The sequence below is a fragment of the Camelus bactrianus genome, chromosome 15 (assembly GCF_048773025.1).
Source record: "Camelus bactrianus isolate YW-2024 breed Bactrian camel chromosome 15, ASM4877302v1, whole genome shotgun sequence".
In the NCBI taxonomy this organism is placed as follows: Eukaryota; Metazoa; Chordata; class Mammalia; order Artiodactyla; family Camelidae; genus Camelus; species Camelus bactrianus.
This window is the reverse complement of record NC_133553.1, coordinates 39,593,113-39,608,089: the sequence shown is the minus strand read 5'-3', so window position 1 is coordinate 39,608,089 and position 14,977 is coordinate 39,593,113. Positions and strand designations below refer to the sequence as shown.

The following is a 14,977-nucleotide window of genomic DNA, read 5'->3' as shown; positions in this document are numbered from 1 at the left end:
GTTCCCAACCTTGTCCCAAATTTAGCAGGCCTAATAAAGAAAATTCTTTAATGTTAGAATGAGTCCACCCAACTAATATGAAATGATTGAACTTTTTTTTTTCTTAGTTAAGTCATTAAGTCATAAATAAGGTTGTTAAGTGCTGCCCTGTGTCTCCACCCATACTTTTGGGCCAGATCCAGCAAAATAAAAGAAGTTTCCAGATGCCAAGTGATAAGCCACTACTAACAAGATGGGTAGCCCTCTGGTTGGTTTGGCTGTTTGGGACTCAAGAACTTCACTATACTCAAAACTATTCACACACATGAAACATATTGGTTCTGGCTAAGTAATACATTTATTTTCTGAAGAAGAAGATAGTCTCCTTGGTAAATTTTTAAGGCTCGTTTGTTTCATCTCATGATACCTGGAAGGTTGTGTGCTTTATTCTGATGGCACATCATTTCATCCAGCCAGCCGTCCATCTGAGAATGTTTGATTTTCACCTTATTCTTAGGGCAAGTGCTTATTAAAAAGTAAACCTAAATATTTCTTGCTTAAGTTGTCAGGGAGTCAGTATTCTGTGTCAAAATGCTGCAGAGAAAGTCATGTGGAAGAATGGGAAGAATTTTATGAAGTGGTGTATAACACCATGAGATCCATTTTATAACGACTGTGCTGCATTTAATTATCTTCCATTTTTACTTTAAAAATTCGATGGTGAATTCACTTCCACTGGCTTCTAGAGAGGGTCAGTAATCTTCATCCTCTGAAGGTCAACCAAATTTCCTTCACGGGAAGCAGACTGATATGGGTGATAGATTTTAAAAATCTGTTCAAATCAAAGCTACTGTGCAGAATAGAGTTAATATTTCAGAGACTCATCGTGCAGACAGAAATGTCTGCCATATATCAAAACTAGTGAGGCTGAAGTGAAGTGGGCATCATGATCACCATAAATTGATTACTGGAGTAAGTCATAAGGCGTGTGGGTGATTCATTGCCAAAAGATCACTGGGAAAATAGCTTTGAGTTCTGGGGAGGGAAAGACCAAGGATGGCTCCATGGAAGAGCAGGACCTAAATAGGGCCTCAAGGGACTGGTAAGATTTTTTAGGGAGAAGGGGTATACTCAGGAGGAAGAAGATTTTGAACAAACAAAAGGATATACTACATCCTAGCAGAGTTTCTACTCAAAATGGTCCAGAAACAGGGATTGAAGTAGAAAACGGTCAGTTCTAGGCCAGAAATGATTGAGCCCATGCCTGAGAGGACTCTCCCCATGGACTAAGAAAAGACTGGAATCTGAGACTGCTGAACAGGTGGTTCCCAGGGTTAGAAATTTGTATACTATAAGCCACCATCCTGTGAAAGCTCCTGCCAGCCAGTGCCTACACTGTAACCTGAAGGCAGACAGTGAGGCTGTCAGTTGTTAGGGAAAGTCATTTATGATGATGAAAAAAATGAAAGGGGCTATGTTTCTCCTGAAACAGCACCAGGTGAAGTGAGTTCATAGTCCCATCCCTGGACTGAACACACTTGGGCAGCTATCCCACCAGCAGTACCTCCGGGGAGTTTCCTCACACCCCCTTTCAACCCATCATTTCCCAGGCTGGGTTGTAATTTCTGATTGAGCAGCCCCAGGATTAAGGAAGAAAGTGCCTCAGTAAACAGCGAACTCCCAATGTCACTGAACAGTCTGAGCTAAGTAGGAAAACCAATTAAATGGAGCAGACATAAACAGCCCCTGGAATGCTCTCAAACTCCCTGAAGTCCAAACTCACAAAACTGAGGCCCAGAGACGGAAATCCAGACTCCCAGAGTCTGGTTTCCTGTCTAAGGACCTGCATGCTCCCAGTGGTGACTTCTGGGCTGCCCACCCCTCAGAGAAGACCAAGTTCTATCCTAAAATGAGCCCTTATCCTATAAGGTACATCAGGAAAATGGTCATTTCAGCACAGTGCCAAGTCACCAACATTTACACTGCAAATACCCACAGTGAGAAGTGGAAAGATCCTTCCATTACGTTTGGGTCTGGAACAAAGAGACCCTTGAGGTACTGCTTCCATGGAAAATTCCATCTTTAATAGGAGTCGCAAGAAATGTGTATAAAATCCCCAAAGGATGTCCCCATACCCATGACCAGCCTTGTTTATAAGTGAAATAGACAGAACATGAGTGATCCTAGAAAGATAAAATTGCTCAAAATGATTTCTCCTCTATGTAGCTGCCCCAGGGTTGGAACATCTACCAATGGATATGGGTTCCTTTGGATAAGGCATTATACTAGGCATGGAGTCCCCTTAAAATACCCCCAGGAATATCAGCATCTTAGAGCCATCAACAACAGGATGTGAACTCACTGAACAGATGTCTATCCTAGGAGCACACGTCTCTAGCAACTGGACTAGGGCAAGGGAGACACAGAGAGTAAGCGAGACCCCAAAAAACATGAAGAGTGAGTTCATGGAATGCATTATTTTGCCTGGGATCCCAAAAAAGAGGGAGGTAGGGAGACAGGCTTTTCCAAAAGATTTACCTGTTACCAAATGTGGCCTTCACCAGAGGAGATTATAAAGGTTATTATTGGTTAGTGTTTCTGGTCCTGGAGGAGTAAATGTGAACATTGCAATTAAATCTAATTTTGAATCAACATAAATTAGATAGTGCAGGAGAAGATTAATATAAAGCTCTCAGTGACTGACATGGTTCCATTCACCCTACAGGCCACCAGGTATAAAGGCATTAATGCCTTGATGCCAAATGTTGATATTTCTAAATCACTGTCTAACCTTCCCTCTGCCTCCCCCTACCCCAGCCTTTAATAATGGCATTTGAGTGATGTGGTTTCCTAGAGAAGATTATGCTTTAATACTGAAGTATCCTTTACAGTAGTTTTTCTGCATTCTAAGGTAAACTATTAGCAATGCCCCAGAAACACATGAAACTTTGAAAAGCCTGAAACAGCACTAAAATTACATATTGAATTTTTCAGAGTAAGCAGTAACATTCAGAAATATCTCTATAAAGTAAGCAGAGACGTTGTTAAAAGTGGGGGAAGAACATTGCTAATTATCTTATAACCCCTCCTCTCATTGCAAGAAAATGAACTGGGATGTGATCTGAAAAAAGAAGCAAAACATTTGCATGCTCTAGCCTCATATTTTTCACCATAAATGGCAAGAAGGAAGAGCAGATGAACACAATCTTAGATATTAGATTAGTATCCACTAAAGTTCCATCCTCAAAGTGGACCATGGTTCCTGTGACCAAATAAAGCACTGTTTGTGAAGATTCACTCTGCAGTAACTCCCTTCTTTAAAAAAAAAGAAGTGATGCCTTCACCGGTGATTAAAATTGCTAATTTTCAACATAGTTGGCTCTCTGGACTTCATAAGCACATTGAAAATTGATCAGGTGCTTTAGGCAATCCAGAGAAAAAAACTGTATCATGACAGAACACAGAAGAGGGACAGACCCTGTTGTGTAAGAGAGGGGAAACTGAGTCTTACTACCCAAGACCCCAACCTGAAGATTGCTCTAACCAGAAGGAAACAAAATATTGCCAAGTGAAACGGCTTCCAGGAGTGAGATGCTACTCCTCTAACCAGCCATGAAATAGGAATGCATAGAAGATACATTCCTTTTTTCCCACCCCGATCATCCAAGCATTCCCCCCCCCAGGGAGACACCTCAGCTTCCCAGCCTAAAGCACCCTCTTCGGGTCCTAGGAGAAGGCCATGGCAGAGGACAAAGCCAGATGGCTGGAGGATGGTTTGAGGGTGTGTGATCCTGCCTGGACATGCCTGAGAAAGGAATCATTGGGACTCTTGCCCTTTTAGCAAGGCCTCCCCTCACAGGCTGACTCCACTTATTAAAACACTGAATGACAGTTTATGAACAATATACCTGTGGTAGGCGGAATAATGACCCACAAAGATACCAGGTCCTAGTCCTGGTATCTGAAAATGTTACCTTATTTGGAAAAAGAATCTTTACAGATTGATTAAGTTAAGAATCTTGAAATGGGCAATTATCCTGGATTATCCAGATGGTTCCTAAATGCAATCTCAATTGTCCTTATGAGAGAGAGGTCAAGGAAAATTTGATACACAGAAGACGCAGAAACAAAGTGACCACAGGGGCAGAGATGTGGCCACAAGTTAGGGAATGCTATGAGGCACCAAAAGCTGGAAGAGGGAAGGAACAGGTTCTGCCTTAGAGCTCAGAGCTTCTGGAGGGAGTGCAGTCCTGCTGACAGCTTGATTTCAGCCCAGTGATGCTGATTTTGGATTTCTGTTCTGTAGATCTGTGAGAGAATAAATTACTGTTGTTTTAAGCCACCAAGTTTTCAGTAGTTTGTTAAAGCAGTCATAGGAAACTAATGTAATACCCAAGCACTGGAGAGAATGAAGACAAATGGAGTATGTTAAAAGCAGAGAATATTATGGGCTGAATTGTGATGCCCTAAAATGCATATGTTGAAGCCCTAACACCCTCCTCCACCATGTGACTGTATTTGGAGATGGCACCTTTAAAGAGGTAATTAAGGTTAAATGAGGTCACAAAGTGGACCCTAATCCAATAGGATTTGTGGACTTAGAAGAGGATGAGAGAAAACTCTCTCCCTCTCTCCTTCCCTCCCCTCCCCTCACCTCCTTTCTCTCCCTCCCTCTCTCTCTCCCCTACCCCAACCTCTCTCTCCATACACATACACAGAAAAAAGGCCATGTGAGGACACAGCAAGAGGGTGCCATCTGCAAGCCAAGGAGAGAAACCTCAGGAGAAACCAGCTTCACTGGCACCCTCAGAACTGAGAAAATAAATTTCTGTGGTTTAAACCATACATTATGTGGTATTTTGTTATGGCAGCCCAAGCTGTTAACAAAGAAGACCCCCTTTAAGAGTGAGGTTCTTCAAGGAGATAAAGTCAGGATGACCCCCACCTCCCTGGACATCAGTCTCCCTACTAAGATGAAGAATTTACACTGATTCAGTGGTGCTCTAGCTGGTGGCGAAGAAGGGGAAAACATTCTAGGCAGGAGATTAGCAGGAGCAAACTCCAGTCCTGCATTAACAGTTCCAGAAAGCACACCCTACAAGTGCACAAGAGAAGCTGCTTTCATGGGCCACATGTTCAAATGGGGTAACGCAGTGTCTAATCAGACACAGGTGTGATGTCTTGGCCCATGGGGGCCAAGTCAGCTACCTTCAGGAGGGTCACTGTCACTCACAATTGAATGCTGCTGGTGTAACACAAGTTAAGTGTGTGCATGGTGGGCAGACCTGGGAGAGATGGAGGGAAAGAAAGGATTTCAAACACGTTGTGAGGCTTATTTCCAGCCCCAGATAGCATTTGATGTGGGCAGGGGCCAGATTATCCCTGTCATTCAGATAACAACAAAAGGGAAGTGGAGAAGACAGCAGAGGGGCTTTGAGTGATTGCTAGGAAGATAATTCCTCAGTAGCTCTTTGCCTCAGAAGGGTTCCTTTCCACACAAATGCCCAGCAAAGTTAAAAAGGTCTTCCCATGGGACCTAATCGAACTTGTAAGCTTTTGCATAGCAAAAGAAACTATAAACAAAACAAAAAGACAACCTATGGACTGAGAGAAAATATTTGCAAATGATGCAACTGACTAGGGCTTAACTTCCAGAATGTACAAACAGCTCATACAACTTAATAATGAAAAAAACAAACAACCCAATCAAAAAATGGGCAGAAGACCTAAACAGACATTTCTCCAAAGAAGACATATAGACGGCCAATAGGCAATGAAAAGATGTTCAACATCACTAAATATCAGAGAAATACAAATCAAAACTACAGTGAGGTATTACCAGGTGGAATGGCCATCATTAAAAAGTCCACAAACAATAAATGCTAGAGAAGCTGTGGAGAAAAGGGAACCCTCCTACACTGTTGGTAGAAATGTAATTTGATGCAGCCACTATGAAAAACAGTATAGAGATTCCTCAAAAAACTAAAAATAGTTACCAGATGATCCAGCAATCCCACTCCTAGAGAAAACTCTAATTCAAAAAGATACATGTACCCCAGTGTTCACAGCAGCACTATTTATAATAGCCAAGACATGGAAGCAACCTAAATGTCCATTGACAGATAGCTGGATAAAGAAGATGTGAGATATATATATATATAATGGAATACTACTCAGCCATAAAAATGAATGAAATAATGCCATTTGCAGCAACATGGATGAACCTAGACATTATCATACTAAGTGAAGTCAGACACAGAAAGATAAATACAGTATCACTAAAAAACTGATACAAATGAACTTATTTACAAAACAGAAGCAGACTCACAAACATAGAAAACAAACTTATGGTTACCAAAGGGAAAGGTGGGGGGGAGTGATAAATTAGAAGTTTGAGAACAGCAGATACAAACTACTATATATAAAATAAACAAGATCCTACTGGATAGCACAGGGAGCTATAGTCAATATTTTGTAATAATCTATAATGAAAAAGAATATATATATGTATAACTTCCTCACTAAGCTATACACCAGAAATTAATACAACATTGTAAACCAGCTACACTTCAATTAAAAAAAATAGGCCTTCCCAGTATGCAAGGGCAAATCAAAGAAGAAGCAAGAGGGTTCACTGAGACCCAGGAGTGATGCGAGGGGCACAGTAAATACCCTTCAGGAAGCTGACTGGCAAGGACAGGAGATGGCCAGTGTGCCAGAGGTGGAGCCCTGCAGGGTGGTCCTTCCCACCTCATGGCTCACAAAGGAAATGGAGACATCTGAAGACACTCTCGGGTACGAGAGGGTTGCTTCAGCTCATGCAGACCCCACCTCCACCTGCCCCAGCTGCACCCTTATAAAGCATCTGACACCCAAGAGTTGGGTTGTGGGAACTCCCACTCCAGAGTACCAGTTGTCATACTGGCCCCCTGGCTACCTATGGGACCACACTGGGCTCTTCACAGGACTTAGAGTCTTGAGACTCACATGTGGTGAAGAGAAAATGTGATTCTAGAGGGGATACCAAACATGGCACAGGTGAGGCCTGACTGCCAGATGTCAGGGGCAGGCAGCATGGGCACAGTGAGGCCCTCACCAGTGACAGTGGATAGATAGCACCCAGGACAAGGAGCCTGGGAGGCCCAGGAGACATCTGGTTAGTTGGGAAAGAGATCTAAACAACAAATATCTTCCGTCCAACAGGAGGAGCAGAACTGAGACTGACTCTGACCATCCATGCCCAAAACTGTCTGCAGTGCTGTGGACTCCTGGAGAACTTGGACACAGACTGTACTCAAGTCTCTTCCCTGGGAAGCCAAACAGCTCTCCTTGAACCCTTGACTCATCTCATGACCTTGAGAGAGTAGATGACAAGCATGTCCCCGGTCCCTCAACTCGTGGTCCCTGAGCCACGGTCCTCTGGCTTCCAACACCACTCACTCCACTGAAGCTATACTCAACAGAGTCCAAATGAACTCTCCGTTCCTAAAGTCGCAGGTGTCTCCTGTCCCATCCCGCTTCCTTCTCTGTAGCATTTGACTCCCCTGGGCACTGCTTGTTCTCTCACACCCTCCTTCCTCCCTGACTACCCCACCCGGGTCCCTCCTGGTTCCTCTTCCCCTACCGTGCCCTGTCGCTATTGTGTACCCAGGGGTCATCCTTGTCCTCCTCTTGGCCCCTCAGTTTGGTTGCATAGCTTCAACTACCAGAGATGTACTGAGGATTCCCAGATCTATGTTTCCTGCCCAAATTCTAACTCCTGGGCTTCATACCTGAATATGCAACCAAGGACTGCACACTTCTACTTGTTCGTCCTGCGGGAACCCCCAATTCACCATATTCCAAACAGAGCTCACCATCACCAGTAATATGCTTCCACTCTCCTCCTCCTCTCCTAGTGAGACACCACCATCCAGCCAGCCAGCTCTCCAAGACAAAACCTAGGAATTGACTCCCCACCACAACCTCTCCTTCCACCCTCTTAAAGTCCTCATATCCAGCCTCTTTTTTTCCCACTGCCACTGACTTTCAGATCCTCGTCATTCCTTGCTTCTATTACAGCAACAAATTCCTAACGATTTCCCTGTCTTCAGTGTGACCCCTGCCAATGTCTTCTGTTTCATTTTGTTGGTGGTGGATTTTTTAAAAGGTTTCAATCCTATTAAATGAAAGAATGAATAAGTGGATAAAAAGTAGACCCTACAATTTATGTTTATCAGAAGAATTTTTTTTCATTAGTCCACAGCTATAAAGTCACAAGAATCTATAAAGTCACAAGAAGTTAAGATTTCTCAGGAGCCTTAACTGGATGAGAAAAATGCCGTAAATTCTGAAAAGCAATTTTGAGGAAAAGAAAACAAGGTAGAATGCATTTTCCCAACATATTCAAAGGATATAGAGACTAATAGGATTGAAACCTTTTTTAAAATATATACTTGCAAATGTTTCCATGGATCTGGATTGTTTTATATATTTATACATTTTCATTATTTACCTCATAGAAGAACATAGCCTTATAGAAATTTATTGTTTGCTACAATAAGACAGAGCCATTACAGCAAGCTTTTAAATGCTGTTGGTTTAAAGAAGGACAAGAATGTGATTTGGAGCCTGTAAGCACTCAGAGTCCTGAACAAGCCTAAACAAACATTTTTAATCAACGTTAGTGCTTTATGAAGTTTTTAAGCTGCCACTTAAGAGATGCTAATGTACAAGATGGCAAAAAAGAAAAAAGCCTGTCACCTTTACCATACATTATCTAAATGTGCTCAAGCAAATGCATTTCAAATGCCCTACCCTGCTGCTGCATAAACACATAATAGAACAGGAAGTCAGCAGTAACTGATTTTATGTCCTAATTGGTGGCATTGGCTATTTCTAGAACAGCCAAATCGTGTCAGGAATAAAGACATAAATTGTAATAACGAAGAGAAACAACATGTGAAAATTGACTATATTGTCTCCTAGTAGAAAGCAAAAACAGATCTTGGCGATGCAGACATTTCTAAATGATATAAAATGTGATTTTAGTTTAGTAGCTTTCTATAGTGAAAATGTACCCATAGTCTTTGAATGACACATAACACTCCATTATCTCATCCAACACTGCAGCTGTCACAAGTTAGAGGACATTTGATCCACAGGCAAGTTAAGATTGAAAGAGCTAAGCTCTAATCACAGACAGGAGCACACAGCAGGGCATCTAAAAGAATCCCCACTTGTGCCATCCTGGGCATCTTGGCATTCTCAGCATACGATGACCTAACTGTCCAGATGCCAGATACGAGAATGAGGGTAAGTAATCCTGGACTCTCCTTCCTGCATCAAATATGAGGCTCTTTGTTTCGTGAGTTTCATAGTTTCTAAAGCAAAGGACAAATTCTATGTAAACATAATGCCTATACATTAAAACAATACATTCGTCAGTTGTGTGTGCATATTCATGGTGTGTTGTGTATGCAGAGAGAGACAGAGAGTGTGTGTGTGTGTGTGTGTGTGTGTGTGTGCACGCGGACGTGACACAGAAAGGCAATGACTGACAGACTGAGTAAGACAGGCCATGATCAAAGAGACAAAGATAAAGGGTGGCAGTATTATGTACTTGAAGAGAAGTTGAGGGGTGTACAATGTTACAAAGCATAAGCTGATTTTTGAAAAGGAGACAACAAAGAAAGATCAACCTAAATAGAAATCACATAGGAAAAGCCTGAAAAGAGATAGGAGAAACTACAAACAAAAGCAAGAGTGCCTTAATAGCAAAGAAAATAAGATGACCCCAAGGAGGACTGTCCTTAGGGCGTGTATCCCTAGGCAAAGACTTTTTGCAGGGTCCCTGCAATTTGACTTTTTAAATGTTTTACAAAATTCATGACCCTGCGTGAGGTATAATGATTTATTGGTGGAAATGTAGAACAATAAGTAGAAAAGAGGCATTTTCTCATCTGTTTATTGTCCAATGGGTGTGAGTGAAGATTATTTACAGTGCCTAGGCACCATCACTTCCGGCGCAAGTGCCAGAACAATCTGTGTTCTTTTTTTTTTTTTTTTAACATTTTTTATTGACTTATAATCTTTTTACAACTCTCTGTGTTCTTTATTGTTAGATATGTTAATTTCACCATTCCCCCTGGGAAAAGAGGCTAATAGTGCCGTTATTACTCACAACATCATGGCTCTTCAGAACATGTTTGTACTGAAACAACATAGATCTGCTTGCCTCTACATTTCCCTAATATTATTTAGGTATTTAATGCTGGTTACGTCACCCATCCTGCCACCTGTGAATCCTAGCTTCCAGTGACTCTCTCAAAGGTTGTTCCTGGCTTTGTGGATGGTGACCACAAAGGCAAGCTTTACCCAGAGTATAGAGGAAACTATGAATGTTAATTTACTTTCTGATCATGTTAAATTCACTGTTTGAAATTTTCTAGAATAAACCTAGGCCAGCACATTTTCTGACCATATCTTCTCTTGAACTCCTTTGGGGAATCGCTGATTCCTAGAATGTGATTTCTTCCAACATTGGCAGCACCTCTGCCTTCCACAGACCACCACCAGGGGGAGGGGAGGGAAAAGGCTGGGAGGAGACAAAGATAAGTGCTCCTATTTGTCCGAGGAATGTTCATCTCTCACTAATGAGGCTTAAAAATGAAGTTCAATGTCAACACATATTTGGAGCCTAGAGAGGGTGTCAATTAGAAGGGTCTACAGGTATGGCAGAGCAACAGCTCGAAAGCTGCCTGAGGAGAATGTCACAGATCTCTGGAGGGGGATTTGACCAACCTGGTGCCAGGGATGGGAGGTACACAAAGGAAAGGATGTATGATGCCACTACTGCTTCCCTAGGGGGCCACAGACCAGAGGCTACCATATATTGGAACATGGAGGGTTAAGAGCTGACAAATGTGGTAGCCCAAGGGTGGGCAGTGAGCAATGGGTACCCCATAGCCATGAACTTATGTCTCCTCTGTGGGAGTCATCAAAATCAGTGTATCTGCACTTGTATGGTAGCTCAATCTCACAAAATCTCACTAGTGAAGACAGGGCTATCCTGGGGAGCAACTGCTTTCCAGGTCACCCTTCTAAAATCAGGGCCAGGCCAGGGGCCCCAGAATGATCCCAAAGAAATGAAGCCTGGAGTCCCTTGGGGCATATGGTCTGGCCATCGTGGTAGATGGGGAGTAGAGACCAAAAAACACCCCAAAGGGGAGAAATGAGGACCAGGGTCCACAAGGATACTGGTCCCAGGTCCCTGCCCAGATAACACTGATACCCTGGGTAGTTGTTCCCGGGTATCTGAGGGGAACTTTGGAAAATGGAGGAAGTCATTCCAAAGAGTGTGAAGCCCTGCAATGCAGGGCTGGGACAGATACACGGGGTCCAGGGGCTGTGCTGATGCCCAGGATGACTAGCAGCGTCTGCCACCAGCTGGAAATCTGTGGAGAAATCTGAGACATAGGGCAGCGAAGCAAGATGTCCAACACGCAGCTACTAGGTGGTAGAGGCTGACTTGAACCCAAATATTCTGGCCCCAGGAACTGTGCTATCTGCTGTGCAAAATACATAAAAAGATTACAGACTTTATATTCAGACAACCCAGCTTTGAATCACCACCTTGATAATACCAAGTACTGTGACCTGGGCATCAAGTGGGGATAATGGTAATTACTTCAGAGGACTGTTTTACAAGGATCAGCTAACAGATTCTTTAGGCAGTCCTTATAGTCTTTGTTATAACTACTCGATTCTACATTAGCATGAAAGGAGCCATAGACAATGCATAAATGACTGGGCGCTGCTGTTGTTCCAGGAAAACTCTAGACCAAAACAGGCAGTGGGCTGGATTTGGCCCATTAGTGTTACTTTGACAACTACTTGTTTTGAGTATTAATTCAGATAATGCCAATAAAAGTTTTATAACAGTAACCCACACTTAATAAACATTCAATAAATATTAGCTGTCATACCAACAAAATGACTATATTTTAAACTTGTTGGCTTAGGGTTCTTGTGTGCCTGCCACTTTTTTTGTCCCATTATTTTACAGTTACATTGCACATACTTAAGAAAAAATGATAGGTGAAAACATATTTCATTACTTCAGTTCTTCCGCATTATCATTATTTTTCAAAAGTTCTTTTTAGAGTCATTTTCCATCTGAAAACTATCACTGTCTTTAAAATGTGTGAGTCAAATAAATAAATAAAGTGTGGGTTTATTATGTATTTAAAAATTTTCTGTTCATTCATATTTCTACTTCAATAATATAAAATAATGGGAATTTTAGATGCTACAAATCAAATTTTTCTCTGAAAATTATATTTCAAGAATACATGTAATGCATTAAAAATCAGCTTTACTATCATTTATTTGTGACTCCCATTACCATTTTATAGTATCATTTATTTGGAATTTACCTAGCTCCTTTCTGCACTTCTTTTATGAATAGCATTTCTTATCTTTGGGAGATAATCTCTTCCTCCATTCCATTTATGTGGTTTAAAATAGCTATCATCAATGTCAGCTGGTTTTGGGAGTGAGTACTGGACCCAGGCTATGAGCTGCGTGGGTTTGTTGCTCCTGCTGGTCTTATTTCCAGCTGTCAGGAGGACATTTCTCAGACAGAATGGAAGCAATAAGTAGAGAATAGAAGAGTCCAGGGATGGAAGGATGGAGGCTTATTATGGTTGAGTCCTCAATCCCTTTACCCCTAAAGCCAGCTGCACCCCTATCCTCTTGTGGTTTGGTTGTGAGAGACAGCAAATTCCTCTGCCTAAGCAAGTTTCAGTTGATCTTCGACTATGACATCACCCTTGGGTGATGTGAATCATCCCCACTGGGCTTATCCCAGGGGGAAACTTTCCCATCTGCCACTCACCAGATGTGTGGCTTTGGCATCATAAAAAGTAACTTGCAGAGAATAAAGCTCATTCAAGGGCATTTCTTTCATTTGGAAGACCAGATGGAACCAACCAAGTCAAGAAGAGAATTATTTTAAATGACTGTGCATGGCTTTTGTATTTTTTTTTTTATAACTAATACAATTGGGAACATTTTGTCCAATTAGGAAAGGCGGGGGAGGGGAAAACTCCAAGCTGATATCACTAGGCTAAGAGAAATTACGGATTATCTTGTAGCAAGTGGCTTATACTCAGGGTTTCATAACAAAACATACTTTTAAGAAAACTTAATTAAAATGCAGCAGCAGAATTTCCTGGGGTTTTTTCCTTCAGTTTTTTGTTTTTGTTTTTTTCCTAGTTCTTTCCTGGTTTCTTGGGATTCATCACGTGGGCATTTGATAAGGAAACAGAGATGGCTACACACTGGCACAACGGTCCTAGTTCTCTCTGCATTCTCCTGTATTAGTCAACTTGGGCTGCCATAACAAAATACCACAGACTGGGTGATTTAAACAACAGAAATTTATTTTTTCATAGTTCTGGAGGCTGGAAGCCTGAGATCAGGGTGCCAGTACAGTCGAGTTCTGATGAGAATACTTCCTGGCTTGCCTCCTTGCTATGTCCTTACATGGCCAAGAGAAAAAGAAAGCAAGCTGTCTGGTGTCTCTTCCTATAACAGCACTAATTCCACCATGAGAACCCCACCCTCATACCTCATTTACATGCAATTATCTCCCCAAAAGGCCCTGTCTCCAAATGTCTTCCTTTTGGGTGCTAGGGCTTCAACATACGAATTTATTTGGTGGAGACACAACTCAGTTCACTGTACCCCCTTAGCAAATTGCTAACTTTTAGAGATTAACCTATTCGTTGTCCTAAAAGTTGAGAAGAATCAACTGTCTAAAAACATTTTCACCAGCTATTTAGGCAGCAGAGTGTAAGGGAATGAGTAAGTCCTCTTGGAATGAGAATTCTGGGTTCAAGCCCTGCCTTGATTATTTATATAAGTAGGTTGCTTATGTTTATTGAGCCCCAATCTGTTAAATTGAGATCGTATGAGTATCTGCTTTACAGGGATGAGCAGAATATAAAATATTCTTAACCACTTGGCTTTAAAAGGTTTTCTCTAATGAATAACCATCTGAATTTTATAACCCTCCAAGCACTCATATATTCGTATGAATTAATCAATCAGTTTATTCTTCTGAGGTTAGCCCTGAGGGAATGGACATTATGAAAAGGTGGGGAAAGGGATCATTTTGGAAGGTGGGTATACAGTAAAAGGAAAGAAGACTTTGGTGGTGTTCCAAAGGAAGATCAGACTGAACATTGAGAGAGTAGGAAAAAGGGATCTGTCAGCAAGTGAGGATAAGAGTGGTATGGAGGAAAGGGTCCCAAAAGAATATAGAAGAAGGTGGAGGTCATCAAAGGTCAGCCTCATGGGAACTGGGCTCCTAGCTGTCCAAAAAGCCCATTATGCTCCTTTCTTTTCCCCTGTGACCCAAAGGAAGGCAGGAATAATCCCTGTCACACCTTCTAGTAATCAATGCATCTGGGGCAGGAGAAGGGAGCAGCGATTAGAGGGTCCTATCTGGCTGAGACCCATCACCACCACAGACACACCTGACACAGAAAATTAGCAAGCCATGCTTGGGACCAACTGTAGCCTGCCAAGCTACAGAGCAGATGTTGCCTGGGGTTTTCTGTTAAGCACTGTTTGTAACTTTCTGCCAGGAAGTGTCTTTGGAAGGCAAAGAAACAGAGACCAGACACCTAACTTCATAAAAACTAACAAGAGTCTGATCCTCCCAGCGGCTTGCTTGTACAGCTGTAGCAGCTGCTTGTGACATCTCTTTTACCCACATGCTTGCCAACCGTAATACACAAGAAGAACGCTCTTTCATAAAGGGACAGAGGGAAACAAACACCACCAGGGATTTTTTTTCCAAAAATGATTTGAGAATGCCCTTCCTCTCAAGATTACTTGATCCAACTACATTCATCTTACTAATATTCCTCTGTCAGAGACTCTGAATTTCAGACGACAAAACTCTATTTTCCGGAATCCTCCATGTTGTAACTGCCTATTAATTACCTTC

At 42.0% G+C, this 14,977-nt stretch overlaps 1 long non-coding RNA gene across 1 annotated transcript in view; it reads right to left on the bottom strand.

The window, feature by feature from the left end:
• LOC141573403 (uncharacterized) overlaps positions 1-14,977 on the bottom strand; it is a 280,711-nt gene that overhangs the window by 196,341 nt on the left and 69,393 nt on the right. The window lies entirely within an intron of this gene.